A 20,070-nucleotide genomic window follows, 5' to 3' on the forward strand; every position below is an offset into this window, starting at 1 on the left:
TTCTCTGTTTCTTAGGGTTGGTTCTTCAAAGGGGCATGCAATGGTCCTTTGAAAATTAGAAAGAAAACACAATTTCTGATTATACTTATTTTTATTTTGTGCTTTTAAATTTTCTGTTTAACTGTTTTTAAAGCACTTAATACATCTAAACTTTGTATGTGCAGAGGTTTACTAATAAATATACATATATTGGAGTGGGGGAATTCCTGAACTTTTCTCTTTACTGATAGGCACATGATCAAATAAATTGAAGACCATTTTCTTGGCAATATGGAGCTTATGACGAGTTTTAAACATTGGAGTCAGTTCGCCTATAGAGTTTTAATATGAAAGTTAAATTCACGTTTTTGATAGGTCAAAGTTTATTTTTTGGATTCATTGGAATTCTCTTCATCCACTATTTGTTATGAAATAAAATTTAGTATAAAGGGGTTCTATATGTAGCTTGTACCCCCTTTGTATGCATCCTCAATACCATCAGCAGAGAGAACTTTCCAAATACAGACCTTATTATGTCACTCACTTGTTTAAATCATTCACTAAATCCTCATAATCTCTATTAGAAAATTCAGATTTTTCAGAACAGAGTATTATGCTGTCTTTAATCTCTGAGTTGTGCACTTACCATACTTTAGGGATGCACAGGATTAGGTTATCCTGTGTGCCTTTAGCGTTGATTCAGGCTCTGATTGTGGGTTGAGTTATTGAGAGAAGAGGAGGCTAACAGTAATGATCAGGTGGTTGGTGCCACTTCCACAATCCCTACCCACTCTCTCACAGGCAGGGGAAGCTCACAGCCCATGGGGAAAACATAGAGTAGGGAAAATACATATGGCCCTTGTGAAGTTCTGAATGGAGACATTCATACAACAGAGACTGTTCAGACCCTCACTGGGCTCTGAACTTGCCTGGCTGCCTGGCCAGCAATGGCAGAAGCAGGCCCTCCTATGCTCTGGAAAAACAGCCATCTATTCAGGTCTATCTCAGGTAGTTGATCCATTTGCCAGGACTCTTGCTCTATTTTTCTGTCTCAGGTGTCTTCTCTTGAGATAACATGATGGACTCTCTAATAACCAGCTGCTTGGGCGTTTGGGTCCAGCTGTTGGGTCTGAGTTATAGGAATTCTGATCAGGCCAAGCAAGAAGGCTCAAGCGGCCCTTGCAAGGTTTTTCCTAAACAGTAGTAGACCTTAACAGTTGCGATTTATTTTGACAACCCCCCATTGACATGTTAATGACTTACAAAGTTGAACTTATATTTATTTTCTGTATACTCTAACTCTACTTTTTCCATTGTCAAATGATCCCTAATTTTACACTTAATTCATATCTATAAATAATATTTCCACAACCTAACCAAGCACATACTAAACTTATAATAGGGTTTCCTTTATACTGAGAATGTTCTTGAAGTGGGTAGAAAGTCAATGTAGAAACTGTTCTATACAAGCAGCATTTTCCAGTAATAAAATCCCTGAAGATCCTTGGAGACTACTCAGATTGATCTCTCTCTCTCTCTCTCTCTCTCTCTCTTTCTCTCTCTCTCTCTTTCTCTCTCTCTCTCTCTCTCTCTCTCTCTTTCTCTCTCTCACTCTCTCTCTGCTTTGGGGGAGGGGATATTCCTTAACAGAATCTACTGTAGTCCTTCAGCTGCCATACAGCATCCTAGGTTTGGGTCCTCTCTCCTCAGCACTTCCTCTTTACCAGTTCACATATATGCCTCCCACAGTGGACAAAGGGCCCCTGAAACTGAGGGTCTACCTCAGCTGTCACAGAGAGGGTGCTCAGTGAATGCTGAGTAATTGAGTAGCTGGCCTAGTCTGAAGATGTTAATGGTTGCTGACTAAAACAACTGTTTTTCATTATTAAGCAGTTCTCTGATATAAACCACTAAGGCAATAGGACAGGTGAGGTGCATGCAGTAATTTTAAACAGGAAAAGGTGTGAAAACCACTTGGGAAGTTTTTTGCCCAAACTATATCCCAATCACTTCACTCACTGCTCCCCCCATCAATATAAATTCATATGAGCAAAGTACTTGGAGAGATTCTAAGGAACTAAGCTATCAAAGGATCAGGACCCAACTGGCTTAGGTATTTGAATACACAGTTGTACTCTTTGGGTGCCATGCATGGTGTTGCAGTGAGAGAAAAACCTGTCTTGCTAACAACAGCCTGCTGTGTTCAGACATTTTTTAAAATACTACCTATAGGTGCACGTAGGCTTCCCCAACGTGGACTTCCAAAAATGTATTATCTGAAGCCAGACTACTGTTCTCTAAATTATATCATCTGTCTTTTAGATCAGTGGTTCTCAAAGAGCGGTCCCTGCAATGGCATCACTCGAAAACCTATTAGAAATAGAAACACAAACTGTCAAGCTCCCCCTCAGATCCACTGAATCAGAAACCCTGAGGCGTGGGGAGCCAGCAACCAGTGTTTTAACACACCCTCCAGGTGATCCACACGAACACCTACGTTCTAAAGAGTAAACGATCCCTCTGACCTGCTTTCAGCCTCCTGAAAGTGCCACTTGTCAGGCTTGATGGTTCATTCAAAACTATCTTGCTGAAACACCTTGCCCATTCTCATAGCATATTTGCTTTGAGTGCTACAGGTGCTTGAATAAAAAGTGCAAATAAGTTACACTGAGAAGTAAACCTAAAAAAAGTAAATGACCCAAAATGAGACCATCTGCCCCTGCAGCCACCCCCACATGGTAAACACACAGGCTGTTGTTAGCAAGACAGGTTTTTCTCTCACTGCAACACCATGCATAGTACACAAACAGTACAACTGTGTATTCAAACACAGAAGCTCCCAACAACTAAAAATACAAATGATATAAATTTACATGGTGATATATTTTAAAAACATATGTTGGGCTTAAAATAATTGATCTTGGTAAAAACAATATTCAGATGCCTACAGAAAGGAGTCAAGGATATAATGATATTAATACCATCTGTGCAAGAGCCATTGTAAATGAATCAGCAACACATTTTTAAAAATCCTATAGTAGATGCTCCTGAACAACACTGTAATTTCCATGAAAATGCTCTTGAAATTTACTATCATATTTTAAATACATTAACTCATTATTATTTTCTCATTTTTTTCCCTCCTTTTTTTCTGGAAGGTAGTAAAACCAGGAATCATGTTTTGTTTTGTTTTTTCAGGTAATTTCCATCTCTTTAAAGTGCACTATTGGGCGGTATATGTTTCTCTAAATATATTACCATTACTGATATATTTCATTACTTTGCTCAATATTCTACTAAATATTGTTTATCTTTAAAATGACACATGCAAAAAAGTTGCTATTCCCCCATGTATTTTGAGCCCAAATCATTTCACAGATCAAATGCATTCAACTCTCAGCTCATTGCTTTTATTTTCTGTATCTATTGAGAATTACTACAAGGCTCCTGCAAAACTGTTAAAAAAATGAGATGCTAAAGGGCTTAATTTCTTTTCTTTCTAAAAAGGATTCTAGGCCCTTGGAGAGCGGGCACTAAACAAAGGACAAACATGGTGAACAGGTGAACAGAGAATTTAAATGAGTATTAAAGATATGTGAAAAATAGGTGAAATTAATCTGTGCTATTAGAAGCCAAGGTCACAGTACCCTTGGTGTAAGGCTAGATAGTGACTGGAATGGAACAAGAGTGGGCCTCTTGGGTGCTGGTAATGTTCTTTTTCCTGACATGGGTGATGGTCTCACAGTTGTACCGTTCGTGAAAATCGGCACTATGCCTTGTGCAGTTTTCTGAAATATAACATTTCAATGACTTCAATATTCAATAAAATAGTTAATGATCCTTTAGTAAAAAGGTAAAAATAATAAAGGTACAGGCACGCTTAGCTCTATTTTAATATTGAAACCAGCCTCTGTTAAACCATGTGCTTCCAAGAAACACCCACAACAATACATATGGCCAGAGGTAAGATATAGGGTCACTTAATTTTTACAAAAAAAAAAAAGAAATATTAAAAAATAAACTAGCAAACATTGACTGAGGCAATTACATATTCCTTCTTTTAGCAAAAGCTCCCTGAGTATTCACTCTGCACCTGGCTACATTCTGGGCAACAGGAGTACAGAGGAGTAAGTCCCTGTCTGGTAGCTTACATTCTACCAGGGGAGGCCAGGAACCAGGAGATACCCATGAGGTGAGAGAGGGACAAGCCCTGGGAAGAAAAGTAAGGCAGGGTAAGGAAGCAGAGAGAAGCTGTGGGGCTTAGGATGATCAGGTTAGACCACAATGCCTCTCGAAGAGGAGGTGACATTTGAACAGAGATTTGAACGAAGTTTGGGAGCAAGCCATGCAATGATCTGCAGAAAAATATTCAGGCGCAGGAAGCAAATGTGAAGGCTCAGATGCTTCTCAAGTTGCTGGAACTTTCACAAAGCCTAGATGGCTAAGGCCAAGTGGGCTGGGTAGGTGGTAGTTGATGAGTGGCCAAATCAAACAGCCAGAGGGCAGCATCACGAAAAGCTTGGATTTTATTTTGAGAGTGCTGGGAAGCCATTGGAGAATTTTGAGCAGTGGAGTAACATGATGTGATTAAAAGACAGAGGTTTAGATTCTGTGTCCAGACTGCAACAATATATAATTAAGGTTTAAAGTATATCTAATTGTGCTATATAAATCCTTGTGATTTGATCTGATTGGTTTCTTGCCATTTGATCATTTTCAGTTACTTTGGTGAAAGAGCAGAATGTCTTTAGGTCCTGAGTTCAAACGTGATCTCTGCCAATGCCTAAATTTTTAACCTTGAGCCTGTTTCTTAGCCTTATCAAAAATGGGGGTTGAGGGAATCACTTGACACATAGTAGATGCTCAACAAAAGGTACTTAGTGCATTTTTTTAATATGAAAAGAAATCCAGAGGGAAAAAAAGAACCTTTGAAAACATAATTATTTGTTGCTAAGCAACATCCTACAGCAGGAGAGGGTCATAGAAATCTCCAGAAAGCTTCTAACTAGGCTATGTTAGTCCATTTGGGCTGCTATAAAAAAATACCACAGACTGGGCAGCTGATTAACAAATTTATTTCTGATCATTTTGGAGGGTGGAAAGGACAAGATCAAGGCACCACATTGCGCTCTATTGAGGTCCATCTTCCTGTTTCATAGCTGGCGTCTTCTTCCTGTATCCTCCACATGGTAGAGGGGATGAGGGAGCTCTGTGGGGTCTCTTTTATGAGAACACTAATCCCCCTCATGAAGGCTCTACTCAGAAGACCTAAGAACCCTCTAAGGGCCCCCACTTCTAATACTTTGGCAGTTAGGCTTTCAACATATGAGTTTTGAGGGGACACAAACATTCAGACCATAACATAGGCCCATTCATACAGCTGTTCCCTGAGACTGGCAGCACGAAGCTTTATTTTATTCCCTCAAAAATGAAGGGTTCAGGGAAATGAAAGCTGCTATTTTAGCTCCTAAAAACAAATTCTGTTTAGAAAATAAAAATCTCATCCTGAAAAATTAGTAGTAACTAGGTAGTAACCTAGTTGCCTTTCACTAGGAGAATGATTGAATAAGTTATGGAATTTACCCCTTATTATAGAATGCTATGAAGTGGTTAAAAGAACAAAGTAGATCTAGTGAATTGGTAAAAGCAAGTTAAAGAACTATATTAATAATATAAAATTATATAAGTAAGAATCATTCCACATGTGTCTAAAAAGACACTTTGCAAAAAGTCTATGATTTTTTCACCTTTTTTTCATCTTTTATACTTCTACACTGTTTAAATACTTTTCAACTAACATGTATCTAAAAAAAACAACTTAAACATTTTAAATTTTATCCTCAAGAAGAGCAAGGTCTGTATAACTAGAGATAAGAATATAAGTCAATTGTAATAATAAAAAACAATATTAAAATATTAATTGAACAGATATTATGTGTCAGGCACTATGCCAACTGCTTTATATGAATAATCTCATTTATGCCTCAGAATAATACTCTAAAGTAGGTACCATTTTATAGACAGAGCAACTGCATCATGAGACAATAAATAACTTGTCCAGAGTCACCTACAGAACCTGAATACTGTCCGCTCTATCTGTTTACAAAGAAATTCTTTAACCATAACTTAACTGCTTCCAAACATAATGGAGATAAAGCTAACTTTATAGAATTAATTTGCAAGTTCTGTGCTCTGCCTAACCTACTGGAAAATCTACACCTATATTGCTGACAATGATTTATTTATTTTAGGTGTTAGTATAAATTGGAATATGAAAATTTACCATTAGAATTGCTATCACCTTAAATTTTAACCCTACAGAAGGTAAGAATTGTATATAATAAAAATAGATTTAAATGTTTCAGATGATAATTGTAATGTTGGTGAAATAAGATTCAATATTAAAAACTGCTGATTAAATTAACACATGCAACTTAAAATATTTAGTTTATAAGTCAACAATTTTACCAAACTAGTGTAATCTTTGTTTTAACATGACTACTTACTTGTCATTTAAAACTTGTCATTATGTCTTTCTGTTCTATGGCAGGTCTTAAAATATTTTACTGAATTTGAAAAAATAAAATAACTTTTGGTGAAGTTAGTCATTCAGTTAATCTTTATAAACAAAATGGTGGCCAGAAACACTTTTCAAATAGGCACATTTTCTGTATTTTTAAGAAATTGTCATGCAATGTGGTATGGGATATAGAGGGAAAATGTCTCAGATGAAAAGGAAAGTTAACATTTATGTCAGAAAACTGTTTCCTTGCCATGTTGCTTGACAGTGATGTAGATAATTTTATCCCCTAGTGAGGTTTACAATTTTCAGAACTAGTAGTTATGTTGATCTCATCATAACCAAGTGAAAAAGAGTAGACATTACCTAAATATCATGCTGAACATGGAAATCATCTAGAGGGAAAATGGGTTCCATTTTTTATCAGGAGATTTTTTTTTTTTACTCTGGAGGATCTTTCTGTACCAGGTGAATTGGTTCCTGGAATCCTCTCTATAGGCTGAAGTCCCATTTTATCCTACTTGCCAAAATCTTTTCCCTTGATAATCCCAGACATTGGTTGAGCCATGGTTGGCTGGCTGGGAAGAAGATGATAGGCAATGGCCCTGTGTTCTATATCAGACATTGTGTTAACACATGAAATCTGTTTTGTCAATGTCTATCTGTGTTCCAGCAAAGAAATTTAGCCCTAAATCTTATACCTTGAAAGTGGATTTCATACATATTGACATTATTATATTTAACATTGAGTCTATCCTACAATTGAAAAAAAAAAAAACACACTTTGGAGGTTTATGGAACAGTGACCTACAGTTTAAATTTCACTGTTTCATTCCCGTGTCACCTAGTCCAGCCCCCCGCCTTCAGCTGCAATTCAGGAGAGAAATCACAAATCTCCGCACGTTTAATGCATCATTATTTCATTCAGTGACAGTTCAGCAGGTCTAGCATCTGGCCCTAGATTTTATATTTTTAGAACCTCCTTAGCTACTTCTAGAGGAGAGCCAGATTTGAGAATTATGGAAATATGTGGTGGAGAAGCATAAACAGAATTGGAAGAAATCGGAAAGGCAGTTGGAAATGAGGTGTCAGAATCGTGTTTGTGCCAAGGGTACTGGCGCCGAATCCAGAGAGAAGGCGTGTTCTCCCGAAGTAGTCTAAAGTAATGTAGCCATGCTGAGAGGAGCCAAGGTTTTCAGCAGGCAAATCAGAAGTACAAAGTGAGGAAGAAATGAGATCAAGAACAGGATCCCAGCATGTAAGCTTTTCTGAAGTGGGAGAGATTCAGATGTGAGGACTGGATGAATCATGAGGTTCAGTGCCAGGTCTCTGTCAGATGATGCACCCATGTTATTGGATTTTCTTGAAAGGACATAAGCAGCAAGTTGAATGAGCCATGCAAGATAGGCCATAGGAAAGTAGAAAGAAGAGATTTTAAGTAAAACAGAAAGCATTGTGTATATATATGTAAAAGAAAACCTCTAACAATTGTCTGAGGTGCCACTTAGTACTTAGAGACAATTGCTTATCCACCTTAGCCTTACAACTTAGCCATGGAGATTCCCCAACTATATATGGCATCAACTGCATATCTGTTATTTCAGGTTGTAATCTTTATTCCATATCTGCTGAGTTTCAATATAAAAATCTATCTTTGAGCCCAAAGAAAAGGTATATATATTAATAACAAGTCATTGGTTTTCATTTTTACCATATATCAAAACAAGGGCTATCCAAAAAGGCCATAATATCCTTGACCTAGTGGACACTTCTCTGACCTCCCCCTTCCTATATCTCTTCTTTCCCCCCAAGTGTAATAGCTGTAGGTAATTAGAGACATAAAACTGGGAGTTGCCAAGGTCCACTGTTTCCAATGTGGATAACAGTGCTTAAATGTCTATTTGTCTATCAGTTACTAAATAATATTAAATACTTGTATAAGGATGAAGTATCAGTGTCTCCACAATATGCTTCTATTAGCAAATATAAGTAAAAAATTGCAGAAATGGAAACTCTGTTCGTCTTTTGATGTAGTAATGAATTATCCATCTAACTCAATGCCTAGTACATGATAGATGCTCAAAAGTATTTGATGGATGAGTGAGTAAATGAATGAATTTACTCCCAAAAGAATTGACTGGTGGTTATCAACCAAGATATATAACCCAGAATCACATGGGAGTCTATTTTTGTTGATTAAAATATGCACACTCAAATCTCTGAGTTTCTCATACATCTTTAAGAATGGAGGAAGGTGGGAGATGTGTTAGGATTAACAAGGGCATCACACGTATTTTGACAATCTTCCCAGGTCATGCTATGCCCTGGTTTCCCCACCCCTCCTCCTGTTGAGAAGCATTATTGTACACCATAACTAAACTGATATGTAGAAGTAGTGATAACCACAGCAATATCACTCATAAAATTTGAACTTACTTATAATAATGCCTTATACTTATAAATTTTCCAAGAGACCTTTATGTACATATCACCTCCCTGGATGCTCAAAAAAGCTCCAATGTCAGGATTAATTTGATGGGTATGCGAAATTGATCGTGTTTGTGTTTTCACTGAATCTTGAACTTATAATGTACAGGAAAACAATGAGAAAATGGGAAACTAGGTTACTGAAAAAAAACATTTAAGGTAGGAATTTTTAAAAAACCTTAAATATTATATTACAATTATAATATTTTTGCTACTTCCATCATTACTACAATTTTTGCTGCTTAGAATTACTGACTTTGTCCTGTGAGTGAAAATATTCTTGAATTAGATGAGGATAAATGAATTCTAATCTTTATTTTGCCACTTAGTATATAGAGCTGTAGAAAATAATAAAATTTATCTCTTTGGGTCAAGGTAATAAGATTTTCCATCATAAAACTAAAATTTTTATTTCAGCCAATCTCTCTGAGCCTCAATTTACTGATCTATAAAATGGGAGTAATGATATATCTTCCTAGGCATCCTCAAATATTATTGGCATGATCAAATTCAGTAGAAGTCATAAAATTAAATGCATTTTTATCCTGTTTGAATTCAAATAAATGTGCTTAGCCGAAGTTTAGAGACAGAAAGAACAATTTAAATTGTGTTGGTGTTTTCATTTACTATTTCCTAGGATGACTGTGAAAAAGTCACAGGAATCCAGGGCTCAGCTACAGAGAGAGAAAACCAACTAGTTGGCCTTTTCAAAATGTATTGGTCTCTAACGTGCTTTCCTAAGAAACTTTTATGGGTAACGTTGACTCTTTGTGATCATTGCCTCACTCACTGGCTTTGGTACCAAACAATATATATGACAAAAATTCCATGTTGATGGCATATTAATAACCATAATATTTCATTGTCTTCATTGTTCTTAATCTATTCTTCAATAATAGACTCTTTGAGAGCCCCACACACATAGAAAAAGGCAAAATCACATTTTCACAGAGTTTGCACACCATTCCACAAGAGTTTTGAGTCTACTGAAGTGCACATTACAGATCCTCTAACTTAAAGGAAGCCACCCTTAGTTGTGTCCACAGCCAAAGATTCTACTGATGACACACTTGGAGTTGTCAGCCATGATTCCAAGTATAACAGCAAGGGATTGCCTATGTAATTCTTCTCAATCAAGGCACTTCTTATTTGCTGTCTCCTAAGTAAAGCTCGAATGTCAACAGTGATCTTTTCCAAAGGAGTACACACATCGATCTCTGATGTTTATTCATTATCAGGTGGTGACAACACAGCTTTATGTCATTTTTTTCTTCTGATGCCATAGCATAAACTATCTTTTAATTCTGACACATTTATCCGTTCAGGAGACAGTATGAAAAACAGTTGAGGGTCACCTGGCCATCTATCACCTTGGACTCTTCAGGCCAAAATAGGGTGACTGTCTTATTTATTAGTCAGGGCAACAAGGGTGAACCCAGTGGGACAAGGCAAAAATGGAAAGTCCAAGCTATCCAACAGCGAAATCTGATGTTCTGCATCAACAGCCTTTCTGTACAGGGTCACAGATGTCCACGTTAAAATAAAAAAGGCACCATATGAAAACTAAGGCCTAGGCCCACATTCATCTGAATGTGCTAAAAAATGACACAGGCCAATGCAAACACAGCTCCACAATGGGGCCGTGTGACTGTGCCCTTTCCATATAAAAACTGAAATATATCTATGTTTGCCCTATCTCTCATCTTTTTAAAGTCCCTAGTAACTTCTCCCAAATTTATTCTTAACTTCCACAAAACAGATCATGGAATTCCACATTACCTTTAATCCTTACCCATTTCATAGCTTTAACTACAATGATGAGGCCTACAGAAGGAAGGGTCTGAGAAAACAGTTATGGAAGGATAGACAGAGAGACAACTTGTCCTAGTACACATGATGTCTACATTCCAGTACTTATAAGAGAAATGAATGCACCACTTACAAGTCCATTTAGAAATGCACTGAGGTCAGTCTACTAATAAAGTCTATCTACTTAAGAGCGGATACCTGATGAATACTACTTGATGTTTCAATGCCCAAAAGCTCTTTGACATTCCACTATCCAATTCAATAAAAAGGAATTCTCAACCAGTTTAGCAAGTCCTTTTTGCAAGATAAAAGGTTAGTTAGTTAACTTTGAGATCTACCTTTAGCTAAAATATAGGTAATCCCTGAAACCATGTACAGGAAGAAAGCTTTTGACAAAATCACAATTAATTTTCTCCCCTCAAATACACTGTAGTCAGAAGCTGCTTTTTAATCATCACTCTTTCTCTATTTTATATGAATACCAATGAATTGTGCAGCACTGTTATAAAAAAACATTTAGAAGAAAAACTCATCACCGATTGCACATTATTTTTTTTATGAAAGTCATTCTACATTTATGCCGGCAATGCAGCAATCTATGCAAACCAGATTTGAATGGGTAGCAAAGCAGAGTATTTACAGACACCTTGGGTACTTTAGCATTCACACTCTTTCCTCCTGCCACAGTGAATTTGAATTGGATACCACAGCTGCTGTCAGATCTAAGCATAAGTGCATCCTTCAGCTGCCATCCTCTACCAATAACACCAGGCAAAATCTGCCCATCTTTTATCTATGTCTGCTACGCTGTAGCTCACAATTAGTATTTACAGTGGAAAAGGAAAAGCAAACAGTACTGGATGCACAGCTTCTTCCCCATCACTAATGGACATGAGAAGTGTCAGAAGCATCAACTGAACAAAATCTATCCCAAAAGTGTTTCTGCACCCGTCTCAAACTAGTATTACTTGTACCCCAACCATCACCAGCATCATTTTAGTTTACAATAGATAATCAACAGAACTCATCAGGAGTCACTGCCTTCCAATGATTAGAACAGCATCTCCCTTTCCCCATCAAGACTATCACTAAACCCCTAAAAGCCCATTATTTCACATTATGGTACTGCAGATGTTCTTTAAGAGCTACAAAAGAAAATAAAAGTCTATGCTCTGTTTTCTTTTCTACCCAGAAATCATGAAGTTATTTGTCCTTATGAGTGAGAGATTAGTACATTACATTATTCATCCCTGTATCTCCTTACCTATTTTAATCTAAACTTGAGTGTGTTCAGGGAGACTTTTAATAACTACCTTTTCAGAACAACTCATTATTATAGGGATTTTAATATCTCTTGTTGCCCATTTTTCTACTGGTAACAGGTAGTACTAGGGCCGTATGCACCAAAGTAGGATTTGATGAAACCTAATGTTCATTCAAATGAATCTCTCATGGCTAAATAGGTAATACTGAAACACAAATATTTTTGTGTTTGGAGCAGATTCTCCAGAGAAAGGTACAGTCAATGTGAGTTATGAGTGACAGTTTCTTAAAGGTTAATATCTTCTTTAATCTATTTCCATAGCAGAAAGGAAAAATGCTGTATTAAGCACTGGGTATGCTTTGGGGATTACAGAAACAATTTCAACTATTATGTATATACTAAACCATAGGGAAAACAAGAAATGCTACACATACATTTTATTTCATAAAACATAGAAGTGCCTTAAATATATTTTTCTTTCTTATTAAAGAAGTTCCTTAGATGTATGAATGTGTATATGTGTCTGCAAAAAAAAAAGAAAAGAAAACTCCCTTTAATACTGGACCAAGAACTGTGATTGTCACATCAGGTAATGAAACCATTAAATGCACGGTATTAAGAAGAGACAAGATGCAATTAGCCAAGAAATTACTCTGATCTCAGTGACATTTTCAAAAAATCATAATACAATATACATCGGAGGGTGTGATTGACAGCCTAATCCAGTTTTGATGGGACGCAGTCCACATACTGTGAGTAAAGCAGTGCGTGTCCAGATAACGCTCACAGCTGTGCATCTCTGATATGTCCTTACCGTCTTGTCACCCAGGAACTTCCTCAGGTTTAAAAGATGATGAAAGTATCACCCATTAATGACAGGATCATCTCCTGCCCTGAAATAAAATGTACTAATCCCTTTTGCTAGGTCTATGAATTCCTAATATAAATTATATAAACTCTAGTAATTCATCTCTGTTAGCACAGTTGTGTTTGGAAATTGTACAGCAGTCTTTGCGCTATTCGAAATACTAGATGAAAGCAAGACATGTTCGTTTAAGCTGCAACATCAAGTGATTTAATAAAGGGGACAGAATAACTTTCGGATAATGAGAACTACAGATGTAAAAGAAGGGACATTTAAAAGTTCTAGGTTGGCTTGATGGATTTATGTTTCATCTTTGCAAAGAGGCCAAAAATACAAATGTACAATTCTTAAATTAAGCATAGGCCTTAACTTTGAATGGCTAAGTAAATGACATCAAACAACTGTGACTAACAAATAATTATATAGAATTAACAATTATTCATCAGAGGCCTTAGAATTTTCAAATAAACTTTATTAATGAAGAGCTAAGGCAAAATGATTTCATCAGTTTTATAATTGTATGTGACTATGTTAATGAAATTCCAGTCCAGACCCATATATGTGTGTGTGTCTGTGTGTGTGTGTGTGTGTCTACATTATAGACAATGCACATTTTGTCTTCATACAAATAAATACACAGCAAAAAGAGTAAATAAAGGGTGATCGATGTTTCAAAATCTGCAGTTATTTCATGGAAACAAGCCACTTAAAATGTAATTATGGTATTATCAATGTATTTATAATCTGGTTGATATTGCTTTAATTATATTTCCTAATTTTATTTTTTATTTTTAAATTTGGACACCAAATATTAGTTTATTTATCACAGTTATTATTCAAGGAAAGGTACAGCCTGACTAAACTTTGCTTTCTAAAATGTAACTTGGTAAAAATAGAATACATACCTTGGAACATGACTAAATAATAGTCAGATTTTTTTTTTAATCATCACCCAAGATATGCTTATTGATTTTAAAGAGAGAGGAAGTGGGAGAGAGAGAGAGAGAGAGAGAAAGAGAGAGAGAGAAAGATACATCACTCAGTTGCCTCTTGTGTGCACCCCGACTGGGGATCCAACCCACACCCTAGGTATGTGCCCTTACTGGGGATTAAACCTGCAACCTTTCTGGTATATGGGAGGGTGCTCCAACCAACTGAACCACCCACCAGGACTAGTCAGATTCTTTTTTAAAATAAATACACTAGATTACCATCAATGGGGAGAATAATTAAATGATAAAGAGACTACCATTACTCAAAATATGCTCCTTGGAAATGCCTTTAGAACAACTGGCTGATCGCATAAATCACTCCTGTAGTCATATGTTACTTTTAATAACAATCAATACTTTCAGTCTTTATCTGCTTCATCAACTCTGTTTCAAATGACTTTGTTGTGTTCTGCAAACCCAAAGCTGTCTTCAATTGTCAAAGATTTACAGCCACTAATATTTTTTAGTGAATTTGGATATTACTACTCTTCACAATAGCCCAAAGTAGGCATAATCCAAATGTCTATCAACTGATGAACAGATAAACAAAACTTAATGTACCTAATGATACAATGGAATACCACTCAGCAATAAAGAAGTAATCAGTTACTGATAAATGCTACAACATGGATAAATCTCAAAAAAAATTGTGCCAAGTGAAAAAGCAAGACACACAGAAACACAAAAAACACATATCGTATTATTCTGTTTATATGAAATGACCAGAAAAGAAAAATCTATAGTAGCAGAAATCAAATGAGAGGTTGCTGGGGATGAGGGGTGGGAACAGGGATTGATTCCAAATGGGTATAAGGTTTCTTCCTGAGGTAATGGAAATATTTTAAAATTAGATTGTGTTGTGGTGAGGGTTGCACAACTCTGCAAATTTACTAACACTGATTGAATTGTACACTTAAAAGAGCTGAACTTCATGGTATGTAAACTACACTTCAATAAAGTTCTTTTAAAAAGAGAAAAAATTAAGTGAGATGTCTTTTTTAAAAAATAATAACAATTTGGAACATAATACAATTATAAAGAGGGCCTTTGAGAAACTAGCATTACAAACATTTCCTAAGGTGCTTGTTTATAGGAATGATACTAATTTGAAGTAACGTTAGTTATGTTTTAGTCAGCCCTCATGTGTGTTGCCATACAGATAACCTTGAATAGCTTAGTAATGGCTACTATTTCCTTTGAAATTAGGTCTCCACTTGAAGAAAACAAACAATTTCTTTAAAAAAAAACTGACAATCAGATGGCCTATTTGAAAAGGAAAGCAAAGATGGTTGTTTTTCACCAATAGCCTGTCCATCTTACCGTGAAACTTTTTGCAGAAATCATTATCATACATACCCCTTCCATCCATAAAAATTTATTTCTACAACACCCACCCCTAATTTCAGAGCTCACAGTATTCCCTGTTTTGAGAGTCCTATAAGAAACAGAACAAGGAGAACCAATTCTTTAACATCAGCCTAGGTGAGGGAGTTGTAGTGAAAACCACTGTCATAAGATCAAAAGCTAACAATGTACATAAATTCCCAGTGCTTCCAGGGATTAAAGATATTCTACATGTATGATGGGTTTCATCTGAATTCAAGTCCTGCAAACTTCAGCAGGTTGCAGCAAACTTGAAATTTAAACTAACCCACATTTTATAGGGAAAAAAGGGAAAAGGGAAATGACCTATTTTATGTTAGTTACTCGAAATGCTTAACTATGTGCACAATAGTGTCAGGCCATAAAGTAGAAGCAAATCCACTTTAAATGTCTCATACAAAGGGGATTTGGGGGGTAATGGATTATGGCACTTATGACTCAGTTTTACAAAATACTGCAATTTCACTGTTCTAAATGGCTTCAAATTTATTCAAGATGGGTGGAATTGTGAGTGTTAACATGCTTAGCAACTTGTTAATGTTAAGAAGCTGCTTGTTCTAAAATCATTATTTACATTTGACTGTTTAATATACTGAATCTTAAACCCAGTGGTATTTTCTTTTTATTTCAAGCTCCAGCATCTTTTACCTTACCCCCAAATCATGTTCTCTTTAGAATTCTTGTGGCAACTTCTGTTGTAGTTTGCATATCAGTTTCTATTATTCCTGTTTTTTTCCTACAACAGCCATTTTAAAGAAAAAACAAAGTATGCATAACTCTCCTAAATTTTTATATGTGATATTTTTCACTTGGGGAAATCATAATTGTATTTTATGTGTGACTAAGAATAATTGTTTCTTTAAGGTAACTGAAGACCAGTGACCTGAATTGTTTCAAATTGCTTTATATTACCCACCCTTTAATCCATAAGAGCACAAGTCATTGAAATTTAAATTTTTCTTAAAATATAATCCTTACTGTATTTGTGCTATTTAGAGAAATATAGTATAATTTTAAAATATGTCTTCAATTTAAAATTGGCCAAAAAGTAAACAAATATGCTTAAAATTGCATGGTAAATGCATAAAGATAGAACTAGCACTTGAGAATTTTTTCATGGGCTTTACCAATTTGTCACTTATATTCCATTCCTGGGCAATCAGCTACAATTTTGGCATCGTGTTCTAAAGCAGAAAACTGTCTGCCTAAATAAAAAGCAACCTTATTGCTGCCCACTTGGTTTGCTATTTCAGTCTATATGGTATGAGGAGTTAAATGGACAAGAAGAATAAACTGTTTCAGGGCCATTAACATTTCTAACTTTAAAAATGAGTGTCTTTCTGGTGTGCCCTGATTATGAAATGCCTTCTGTTAAAAATATAGCACTCTAAGCAAAAACATTGTCATTAGACTTGAATGATTTACCTGACATTTCTCTTTTAATGTAAAAATTCATTTGCCAAAGATATTTCCACATGCAAAGACCAATTCCTATATCTCCCTGTGCCACAATCATGCCTAGATAGACAAATAGAAATTAATAAGATATAGGAAATCTTTTGAAATAAATTTTAATTTCTAAAATAATGGGTCAGAATTCTTACACACAAGATTATTATCCCTTTTCTGTACCTATCAGAAGCAAAGACATATGAAATAGTCCTTTCATACAGAAACAAGTTTATCATTGCTGTTTCGTTCCAAAAGGCTATATCACACAAATGGCATTCTAGGGCCTGGTTTAATATTTATAGGAGAAAAAAATACAATACACAATTAAATCAGAATTTTAGAAGGAAGGAAGGAAGGAAAGAAGAAAGGAAGGAAGGAAAGGAGAAAGAGGGAAAGGACTCTCTTAATCACTATTTAGATGATCACTATTCAGAGAGAAAAGTATATTATACCTACTTTTTGAAATTATTTTTATAGAGGCAATTCTCCCATCCTGGGATTTTTTTTAAACCTGCATCAACTACAAAAGCATCATACAATTAATATAAGTCAAAAAAACTAGAAATTAATTTAAATGCTACTTATCATGTAATTAAGAGAGAACTGTAATACAAAAGCTTGAGTAAATAGAATTGCTTCTAAATTTTCTAAGCTAGAAGATTTTTATTTTCCACTTAAAACAAATGTTAAAAAAAAATTTTTTCTGTCAAAATCCTAAATAGCTTTTTGACAGGTTTGTTATGGTTAATTAATTACTTTCATTTGCACAAAGTTGTATACTTGAAGATGAATAGTACATGATAACAAGGCCAGCCTCTGTGAGGGAGACCTTTGGTGGTCTATGCAGTCTGCTGCCTCATTACAGAACTAGCTATCTGCAGGAAGCCTGACTTTGAAAGGTACAGCACGTCCCATAACACCCTCCCCTAACTGAAATGATTGTAGCTTCTTTCAAAAAGTGATGATTAGGAGAGAGAAAAGCAAAACAGAATGCTGTATGAATATTTCATGTAAATGAAAGCAAGCACTTAGCGACTGCATCTTGATTGATGCTAGAGTGCTTCTAAATGTCTTGACATTGAAGGGTTCTGACTTCCCTTCCCTCTATGACTGTTTCAAGAGCTGCAGTTAATAGTGGAATATGGCTGTAGTTAGCTGAAGGGCTCTTTATTACCGGCTGATATTAAATAAGACCACAGGCCTCACGATAGCATAAGTGAATTCTAGATAAAAGAGATTTCAGAGGGAACCCTAGATCAGATATGATAGTTACATTTTATTTGAGTTTTAATTTTTTCCCTCCCTGGAGCATAATTGTTTATTTCACTTTTAACCCCCCTCAAGAAAAAGCCAAAGGACTCAAATTGATACACAGAATCTCAATTAACAATAATGGATGGAGTGTAGATGGATGCACATGACTCCAAATCATTTTAAGTAAATAGAAGTAGAAAGAGTAAATAAGAGGAAAGCCCTCTGCAAGGCAGATTTTACAAATATAATTACTTTTGAGATAAGTGGAATTTTCCTAAATAAGCTCCCTCCATATACGCAAGGTTTACCTTCCTAATGAGTAAGGGGGTGACTTAAGAAACTCAAGCAACAAAATAATTTCAAAATGCAAATTCAGTTGGGTGAGTACAAGGCTTTAGAAATGCAGTTCCATGGAACGGTGAGGAGCATGACAATGACAGGTATGTTGACCTCACTACAACTCCCCTCCGCACAATGCCAAGGACTTCTGTCATTTTCCTCCAGAAGATGCTTGCATAACTGCCATTTGTTTAGGTCTGGATTTCCACCTTCATTGGCTCTTCACAAATCATCTGTCACTGAAAGGTAAATGAAGTCTCCATGAGCTGTGACCATAGAGAGCTTCCTGTCCATGCCTCAACCAGAACAAAGAGCCCAGAGAGTCACTGGCAATATCCCAGCATGCCAGCAGCCGCCAGCCTCAGATTCAACTGCTCTTCTGCAAGAGTCACTGAAAGACAGAAGGAAAAGGAGGGGAGAAAGTGTAAGAAATATCTCAAAGGCCTGAGCTCACTTCGAGAAATCCAGTTGCATTTAAAATAACCAATTCTGCAAAATGATGGGCCATGCAAAACCCAATAGCCTCATTTGTACTTTCCCAGTGTCCCATCTCTCCTGACTCCGACTCTCTAAATTCTGGGGCTCCTTTAAGGGAAGACAATACTTCACACAGGACAAAAATAAAACTCCGAGATATACAGAAATAAGTGCATATGAACTTAAAAATGGAAAACTTGATATGCTTTTGAGTCTGCCCAAATGTATATCATTGAATCACAGAACTGGAAAAAACTTTTCAAAATCACTTAGTCCAGGCTCCTGATCAAATGAGGCAAACAAAGAGATGAAGTAGCAAAGCCAGCACTAGGTTTTAGATTTCATGATTCTCAATCTTTTTTATGTCACCAAAATTATTCTATCATTGATGTATCACTCTTGTTTGATTGTACATGGTGTCTTTCTTTCAAAATCCCAGTATTTAATTAGTAATAATTTATCTTTGGTCTTATAATATCCAAGACCCTCTCACACTTGTTTAAACATTAACCTACAGGTAGCAATTTCATTAAAAATAACAATACATTTCATATATTATTTTAAGCTTACAAAGCACTTTCACATTAATTATCTAATTCAGTCCATCCGTAAGTCTTGAGAAGCAGTTATTTCCCCTTATTTCAAGAGGAAGAAACTGATATTGTGCTCCTTGCTTTACCTAATGAAGATTGAGAATGACAAATTCTCATACCCACATCACCTGGCTCCAATGTCATTGCTTTTTATCCTACATTCTGTTATTTAACAAATATTTATTAAGCACCTACTATCTGCCAGGCTTATGATCCAATCCTGGGGTCATCTGTTACCATTTAAACACTGTTTCACATTTTTCCTTTATTAGAATACAATCTTTCCACATTTGTCCGATCAACTTCTGTCTAATAGCCAGTTAGAGATCAATGTTGAAGGGCTGACCTTATACTTACTTAAATTTTATATTCTGTACTACAGTTTCTCACAAATGCTCCGTATGGTACACATATGGCTTCCAAGTAAGGTCCTTATGTAAAATTCTAGATACAAGAATGCATTGACTTCTTAAGTAGCATTAGCACTATAAGAGAGAACAAAGAAACCTGCAGTCCTGTCAGCTTTTAGTGAGTTACAAAGCCTGACAGTAGCACATGCAGCTTTCAGGGCCATAGGCAGCAGGCGTTAAAAAATAAAATAAAAAAGCTGCACACAACATTTGGAAAATGGCAAGTGTGGATCCCAGATACTATTA

This window comes from Furipterus horrens, unplaced genomic scaffold (assembly GCF_987537825.1).
Source record: "Furipterus horrens unplaced genomic scaffold, mFurHor1.1.pri manual_scaffold_3, whole genome shotgun sequence".
NCBI lineage: Eukaryota > Metazoa > Chordata > Mammalia > Chiroptera > Furipteridae > Furipterus > Furipterus horrens.